The sequence below is a fragment of the Melanerpes formicivorus genome, unplaced genomic scaffold (assembly GCF_026170545.1).
Source record: "Melanerpes formicivorus ecotype bairdi unplaced genomic scaffold, bMelFor1.0.p_v2 SCAF_11, whole genome shotgun sequence".
NCBI lineage: Eukaryota > Metazoa > Chordata > Aves > Piciformes > Picidae > Melanerpes > Melanerpes formicivorus.
Genome location: NW_027142363.1, coordinates 14,650,967 through 14,660,166, shown reverse-complemented (window position 1 = coordinate 14,660,166; position 9,200 = coordinate 14,650,967).

Below are 9,200 nucleotides of genomic sequence, written 5' to 3'. Positions count from 1 at the left end.
CAACTTCAGCAAGCCTGTCACATCTGGGGTCCTCTCTAAGCCTTAAATGGCTAGTGAGACTTGCTCCTAGGGCTGATGTTTGGCATAGTTCATCTGGCTTACTAGATGAAGCAAACATAAAACCCAAATTATCACAGAAATCACGGAAAACATCTGTTTAGAAGAGACCTCAGTGATCACCCAGTCAACAGCAAACCATGTCCCGAAGCACCAGCTCCAAATGCCACTTTCAGTATTCCTAAACCTCCAGGAATGGTGACTCCACCACTGCCCTGGACAGACCATTCCAATGTTTGATAATCCTCTCCAAGAAGAAATATTTCCTAATATCCCACCTGAACCTCTCCTGGTGCAGTTTGAAATCATTTCCTCTAGTTCTGTTGCCAAGTAGGCTACTCTGTTCATTAGTGGGCTCCCAGAAGGGTAGGAGTGCCAAAGAAGACCTGTTGCAGTTAGCATTCATCTTGAAAACAAGTTTTTGTGTAAGAGAAGGGAGAGGCTTCAGAGGAGAACCTGGAGAGGAGTAGATCTCAAGGTTTATGCCCATATTGCTGTGCAGCACTTGGTATGGGGTGAACTCAGGACCAAACTAGGACCTTCCTTACAGACAAATGTAGGAGACCCACTTAGCTATTCTGCAGAGAAAAGCGCCAGTCCCTTTGAGCTTCAGTCACTTGGGATGTCCTTTTCTGACATATCCAGGGGCCTGATGGGCTCTGCAGCCTCTGGCTACTCCATCAGCACCCAGAGCAGTTAGAGGCAGGATGTTCAGGAAGGCTGCCTGAAGGCAGCACTAGTTGTCACAAAGGCATGTTAAGTGGGACTTGCATTCAGGGGACATGGAGGCTGCTTGTGGTGGAGGATACAGAAATAAGCGAGTTTGGAGTCTGTGGTATATAGCCCACAGAGTACTTGCAGAGCTGTCATTGCACCTTCATCTTTAACAGAGGTAGGGCTGCTTGGTCAGGGATCTGGGGATAAGCACCAGCAGCAGGTCACCATCCTCCCAGCCTCTGGACCGTGGAGGCTGCTATACCATGGTTCTACGAGGTGTTCTGTTTGCTCCCTCTGCACAGACACGTGTTATCAGGTCTGGAGGTCTCTGTGCAGCTCTGTGAGATGGTTGCCATGTCCATGACACATCTTCAGTCTTGGCTTCCAACATCCTTCAGAACAGCAAGGAATTATCTTCACAAGTGTTTCTGAGTAGTAGCTGTGTTTTGTCACAGTGTGTTTCATTTCAGGAACAGGATATTACTTTCCAAGCTGATAGATTTTCAAAACCACTTAAAATGATCAGAGTTTAGAATCTACCCTTGTGCTTGCGTCCAAATCCAGGTAATTTTCCTGTTAGCAATGCCTTGTGTATTGTGACTGAAGTCATGGATAGTAATTGGATTTCATTATAATTCCACCTGAAGTTTCTAATAATAACAGTAATAAAATAATCACAAACCTGATTCACAAAGCTAAAAAGCAGACTTAGCACTCTCCAGATCTAGGAAGAGAAACCAATTAAACCCTCCTGCTAGCTGTCTGTTGAATTTTTTCTTATGAACTGCTACACAGTTGCTTGTTTGCTTTTAAATGAGCAAACAACCACAGAACAGACTACTTCCCTAAATTGGGTTTATCAGTGTTTGTTTGTCTTTCTCCATAGAAATTCAGGCTTTGTCTAGACTGGGAGCCTGTAACAATGGCTGACACTGTATCAGGGGAGATGAGAAAGATGAATGCAGCTGAGGAACGGATATGCTGCTAGGACTTTCATGGGTTGAGCTATACTGCCTTGGTTTTGTCTTTTCCATCAATACAAAAGCCAATCTGCATTAGAACTGAAGGCACGATGATGCAAGTATGTTTTTCTTCTGTAAGTATGTCCTATTGAGATGTAAGGCCCAAACTACTTTGTACACTGCATGCATAAACACCCCATCTGCAGCAAGGGAAATATCTAAACCACCTTATCTTGGTTTTCATGGACTCCTAAGTAATTCAAATGGAAGGGATGATAGAGATCTAACATTCTTTGTTTAAAACACTAGAATTACTATTTTGTTTGTTTGCTTTGATTGCCTTCCACCCACCTGCAAATACACAATTTGCTGTTGATCAGATAAAACTTTTCATTCATAAAGTATGTGATGTTCAGTTTTCAGTCCTTGTTTTAGGCAAAACTGATGAGGGAGAGAAACACTGAAGTGAAAAAGTGGTTCTTTTAGTGGAGCATTTTGAAACGTAAGATTTAGCTTTTGCGCCCTACATACTGTACTTCCTCCTCCCACCCCCCAATTTAAACAGTGATCAGTCTGGCACAAAACCAAATCAACACAGACTTGTACATGCATTTTCAGGCAGATGAAAATATTTAACCAAGAAAGATCTCTGTCTCACAAAGCATCTTTCCTGAGAGTGCTACCAGAAGTGGCTGCACTTAAAACCACCTATACTTTGGAGCCTGATACTACAGGTAAGGAATAAGAGAAAGTGACCTTAAAACAATAAAATAACTTAAAATATTGTAAGAAAATCCTGCTTGTGACATTGTTGAATGTCTAGCAATGTTTTCCATATGCTGACACACATAGTTACTCAAGACCTCAGCACTTGTTCCTGACATGCAGGCCTGCTGCAGCCAAAATAGTGGAGACATTTACAATACAATGATGTAACCTTCTCCCCACATTTTGTAAATGTGGTTGTATGTTGCAATATTCCTTGGTTTTTAATAGTACAGCAGCAATGTCCAGTGCACAGTCTATGCTGCAACATGAAAATCCTTTCCTAGCAGCTCAGCTGGTATTTCATAACTTGGTGGAGAGCTCTGTGCTCACCCAGTTATCACCCATGACTTAATCTGGGTGCAACTTTCTGTTCCTCTATTTATTTTTGCAAACACAGCTGACCAGCACTGCTTTTCCTCTGCAATGGATGATGGCTTCATCACCAATCCTGAAAGCAAAGGGAGCCATTGCTTCCCTAGGATACCAAGGATTGTCTTGTCCACAGCCAAAACCTTGTGTGTCCCACAGAGACAGAAGAGGACAAAGTATCCATAAGGACACCTTATATGCATCTTCATGCTGGCTCTGCCCCCCCTATTTCAGGGCCCAGAGGAAAGATGGAGCTATTTTGACTTTGCACTCATCTACATGGGAAAATTAATCAGAAAAGCAACAGTGCAATAGTCCCCCGTGCCTTCCCCTGGTTTTGTTTATCTCAATCTAGGAGCAGGGTTACCCCAGAATGCAAATTCAACTTGATATTCAAACTCTCTTTTATGAGAAAATCCTTCCCTCCCCTGCAGACAGACCCAAGCACTACTCTACAGTCCCCAGAATGCTCTGGGAGCATGGAGCAGCTGAAGGCAACGTCTCTCCCCTCTCCTCACTTTGTGCACTCTACACCAGCTTGCAGGTACAAGCAGGCATGAGCTGGAGAGGATGGTTAGAGAGCTGAATGTGGTACAGGGAGAGGAGGGGTCAGCCACCAGGGAACAATAATGTGCTCTGGGTGTTCCCTAGATTGTGCTGCTGGAGCTGCTCTGATTTATAGTCAGGCCAAAGAGGCCTGCTAAGAAGCTGTTCTTGTATTTCTCTTACCACCCACAGGCACAAGAAACAAGCTTTCCACTCATTCTTGGCCCTTTCCACACTGCCTGGAAGTGGAAAAAAAGAATTGTGGGAACAGAGAAATCAGATGGTGGTGGCTGGGTTAGGGAAAGCCTTTGCCAAGCTGTAGGGACTATGGAGAAGCCATGCTTCCCTTTTTCTGTGTCTTGTGTTAGTGTTTGCCTATGTCTATCTGGCTGTCTGGGTGGAAGAGTCTGGGCTAGCCTGATGACTTAAAAACACAGCAAAACAAGGGCCTCTATGAACAATTTGAGAACAAACTGTACAGGCATCTTACGCTGACTTTATTGCTAGACCACTTCCACCTTGCAGAGACAGCTGCTCAGCAGGAATAGCACTGCTGAAGCAGCACCTCAGTACCTGGCATAGCCCCCATATTAGGTCAGGCCTCAGATTAGGGCAGGGCTCTCTACAAGATATCTGGCTCAGAATTTTCCACCCACTGGGGAGGTGCTGAAGCATGAATTTTGTGAGCTCTCTGTCTCAAACTTTCCTGATGCAGCTGGGTGAAGGCAATGTCAGGTGATGGGCAGCCACTATCGGTTTCTGTTCTTGTTGCTGTGACGTGACCCTGACATGCCAGAGCAATGGATAAGTTGGGCCTTTATGAGCAAAAGACTTAAGACATACAACATCTGAGGCTGACTGAGGCCTCTGCTGCAATTGCCTGCTCAGAGTAGGGCCAGCTTAGGTTACACACCATCAGTAAGGAGGCAGACCTGTGGATGGTAATGTAGCATTACTACAGAGAGTTACATGCTGTGGGCACTTTGCGATACCACAGGGTGGAAGAGGAAGTAAACCCAAAAGTGGACAAAATGTAGAGGGTTTGAATTGTGTGTGATAAATGGCTGCCATCAGTCTCCTTCAGCTCCATCAGTAAGAAGTCAATCCCTACAGTGAAGAAACTGTAGAAATGCAACAACAGTGGCCGATTCCTTGCCTGAGGTACATTTAAACGCTGTTTCTGGAGAATGCCTCACAGGAAGGGCTGGAAGAACTTCCACCCAACACCACCTCTTGCAGATTTGCAAAAGGAGTAGACTAAGTAAAATCTCATTTCAGCTGGATCCTCTGCAAATCCCTCTCAAGCAGAGGGAAATGCAGGGGCCATAATTGGCATGGAGCAGCAGCTAGGCTTTGCTAATGACTGAGAATAGTGTGGGAGATATTAAGGGGCTGCTGTTAAGGTACTACTAATAATTTTCAGAACCATTTCCATGCCTATTTTCCCCCTGATGATCTGAAACTGCTGTGGGTCCTTTTAAAGCCATTCTGCCTGCTAATAGTTTATTGCTTTACATGATAGGTTGCTTAGGGAAAGCTAGGCAGCTCATGTGTTTTATTTCCTCCTCCCTTCAAATACAGAGAGAATTTTAATATTTCTTGGAGAAAAATGGATGTAATAAAATATGAACATCTTGGGCCCAATCATGCTGCAGTGCAAATCTCTGCCCTGCAAGGCTTTTTTGCACTGGCTCTTCCCAGTTGCTGCACTCCGCAGAGAGCTGGCAGCCCACCATGGCTCCAGCTTCTGGTAAACATCTCCTTGCTTCAACTAGTGGAAGAGTTTGCTCATTTATGAAAGGAAGATGGAGCATATCTGGACATCTTTGGTCTCCACTGATGGGTTTTCTTTAATGAGTCATTGCTGATATGGACAAAATGATATCACAATGGCCAAAACTGTCCAAGTATTGGGGTTATCAGTAACAAATGTCATTTTGGACAGTGGTCTTGAGGCTTAGTAAACATACAGGTGATGGCAACATCATCATTAAGAATAAGCCATACTGAGCCATTGGAGAAGTGTGGTGATTGTGGCTTAGCAAAAGGTATCATGAAACCAAAGTGTTTGAGTACAGGTAAGGTTTGCAAAAGATTACTCCAAGGGAAATTGTGAACCTCCCATTTCTGAGCTGCTTAAAACTGAGTGGGCAGAGAGTGGTGAGCACTGTGCAGGGACTGGGCTCACTGGTGGCTCCCACTGCTACTTGCTAGCAGGAATCCCCTCACAAACTGCGCATCATGGGGCAGGGACACAATCATTGCACTGGGCTCTACCTGGGGATTTTAGGGATTACTTAAAAATGTGCAATGAAAAGCCTTCATTCATATGAAAGAGAGGAGGGATCTGTGAATTGTGGATGGCACTGCCTGTGGAAAAGATACATCTTGAGCCTTCTAATCCTAGCAAAGCCCCTTTAGGAGAAAGTGGAATTTTCCCTGTATAAACAACAATGTCTGTATTTGTTTAAAAGAAAAGGAAAAAAAGAAGATGGGAAGCCAGCTGATGTAGAATCCTGATGAGGAAGAAAAGGAGCGTTGTGCTCATGACATTGGGGAAACTGTTCGAGACCAGTTCATTCTTTGCACAGAAACTGTCCCCACGATCTCACCAGTGGCAGTGGTCACTTGAGCTGGCTGAGGAGCAGACAGTGCATGAGACAGGGGGTTTGGGACCCAGCCTTAACTTCATGCAAGACATGTGGGTTCTTGGCATCTCCCAGAGGCTGGCACTCAAGATGGGGAAAAAACCCAAACAAACAGCTCTGTTTAAAGACATGTAGGAGGAATTATATTTCTTTTGGAAGAACTCCTCTTCCTCCGCAGGGCAAAAAGCACCCTGTAAGAGAACCAAATCTCCCTGTGAATAGGAGGAAGCTAAATGGAAGAAGTGCATCTGCTAGATTGCTCTTTGCCTTCTGCCAGGAAAAAAAAAAAAAAAAAAAAAAAGGAGAGAAAAAAAAAAATAGAAGAAGATTGATTCAAGATTCATCAGGCCAAAAAGAGTCAGTACAAGCAGGAACAGATCTTTTTAGCCTAATAATCAGGCATTCAATTGAGGGAGAGGGAAAAGTCTTGTCTCTGCACCTGAAACTGAATTTTAACCTGCCACCATTTCATGGAAAGCACTGTACTCTTTCTGCACTTCACTCAGAGGGTCAAGGTGGGAGCTGGGTGCTAGAAACTCTCCTGTGGCAGAGCAATCCCACCCAGACCTCACCATACAGGCAAGTACATGAATTGGGATGGGAGCCATTGCTCCACCACCATCCCCTTTGGCCACACCTCAGAGGGGTGAACCCAGCCTCGGTGTTCCAGAAGGGAAGGAAGGATATGGCCACCAGTTTTCCAGAGAGACTGGAGATTTTAGCCCCTCTGTGTGTTGTCTTTGGCTCTGCATACACATACCTGGGATGGGGCTAGGACAGCAGGGTTAGCCAGCCCCAATACGTAGCAGGGGTGGCCTGGGAGGGATACACCACACAGTGTGACAGCTCCATCTATTTCCAAACCATCTGCTTTCAGTTCAGCTTGCCCACCACCCATTGGGCTGTGGATTATATTCTGTGGCCCAAGGACTGAAGCAGTGCATAGAGAAACCTGTTTTCTTTTGTGGTTCTGCTCACAGTGAAAGAAAATAATGAACCAATAGTTTTTGTGTGTGCAAGCTTCTGAGGAAGCATGTCAGGACTTTTGTATTTACACTCATTTTAGGTTGTGGTGCAAAAAAAATCATGGCAGACCTTTTATATGAGAGTTAGGGCCATTTTACCAGCTATCTGGACAGCAGCTGGTAAGAATATCTTCCAAAGAGCGTACTGTTTTGCTTGTGCAGGGATTTCACTTTACTTGTTATACTTGTTACTCATTATATTTTCTTAAGATGATCATTTATGTAGTGATTGCCAAGAAAGGTACAGACAGAAGGAAGAAAGATCTGATGCTTCTTCCCCAAACCACAGAATTATCTTAAAACTCTTTCATTCATAAACAAGACCTATACTTGAGAATCTCAGTTTGCACACAGCAAATTACGCTGTCACTGGCCAGCACACTTCCTGTATCATGTGATCCCAGACTACTCATCACATGGCACACTTTGCAAATGAGATACTAGATATCCTTATCAAAGATCAGGCACCCTGGGCTGAATTTTTCACTCTTGCTTACAGGAATGCCTTTTATTCTCTCTTTAGCACTTTGAGCATTCATGTGTCTAGCACATGAAGTACTGTTGCAGTCACAAGGCTGGGAACGCGCGCACATACACACACTTCGATTGACGCTTTTCTTCACACAGAGAAAAAGAATCACAGAATTAACCAGGCTGGAAGAGACCTTCGAGATCATCAAGTCCAACCAATCACACAACATCATCGAATCAACTAGACTGTGGTACTAAGTGCCTCATCCAGGCTTTTCTTAAACATTTCCAGGGACATTAACCCCACCACCCCCCTGGGCAGCCCATTCCAATGGCCAATCACTCTCTCTGTGAAGAACTTCTTTCTAAGATCAAGCCTAAACTTCCCCCTGCACAGCTTGAGACTGTGTCCTCTTGTTCTGTTGCTGGTTACCTGGAAGAAGAGACCAACCCCCACCTGGCTACAACCTCCCTTCAGGTAGTTGTAGATGCCAACTGAGCCTCATCTTCTCCAGGCTAAACTCCAGCTCCCTCAGCCTCCCCTCATAGGGCTTGTGCTCCAGATCCCCTCACCAGCTTTGTTGCCCTTCTCTGGACACATTTGAGCAATTCAACATCTTTCTTGAATTGAGGGGCCCAGAACTGGACACAGTATTCAAGGTGTGGCCTAACCAGTGCTGAGTACAGGGGCAGAATGACATCCAAGGAACAATAAACCGAACAAGCTGCATGTGGTGTTAAACTTGGAAATGGTAGTTATCAGGAAATGGACTTCAGAGTCATCACTGACAGCTCTCTGAAATCATTGCCTTTATGTGCAGTGACTGTCAAAGCAAGCCAGAAAAGTATAAGGTACCACGAGGAAGAGTACTGAGAATGCAGTTTTGTTTTGCTGCCAAGCAAAACACTGATGTACCCTTATCTCAGTCCCTGGGTGGAGTGCTAGTCACCAATACCCGAGGACAATTCAGTAAAAAGTAGCCAGGGTGCTTCCTTACAGGTCAGGCAAGGCAAGAAGTCCTTAAATCAGCAGTAAAACAAACGAGCTGGGTATTTCTTTCTATAAGCTGAACAGCATATCCTGGGGGATTACAGCAGGAATGAGAGAGCAGAGAATGGCCAGGTTTAACTGATTCTCCCCCCACTGCTGCAGATGTAGTAATGGGATAAGTTACCCATCATCTACCCCATTTCTCATGCTCCTACCCTTTACCTGATGGTGGCCAACAGCTGAGAACTAAAGCCAGTGCAAGGATGGGGTGCAGGGGCCAGATGTTTCCCAAAGCAGCCAATTGGACATTGAGTGTTTGTGCCTTAGAGATTTTCCCAACCCAGAGGTGGTGTTTTATTTAGGATAGGATTCTACTTTTTTTCTTTTTTTTTCTTTTCTAATTAGGGGAAAAAGAAAAAGAGCAAAGAAGGCTTTGAAGTAGAACTTTGATATTAGAAGTGACATGCCAAGCATGGGCAAGTGCCAAGTGCAAGACTTTATTTTGACTGCTGTCTCATGAGGAAAGCTGGCAGCTGGAAGGGCAGGGAGGCATGTCCTGAAGAAGGTAAGGAATTTAGCCAGACTACTTTCAACAGCCTCTTTGATGCTGGGTGGCTGAGAAAACAGAGTGATGTTTTCTCTGTGC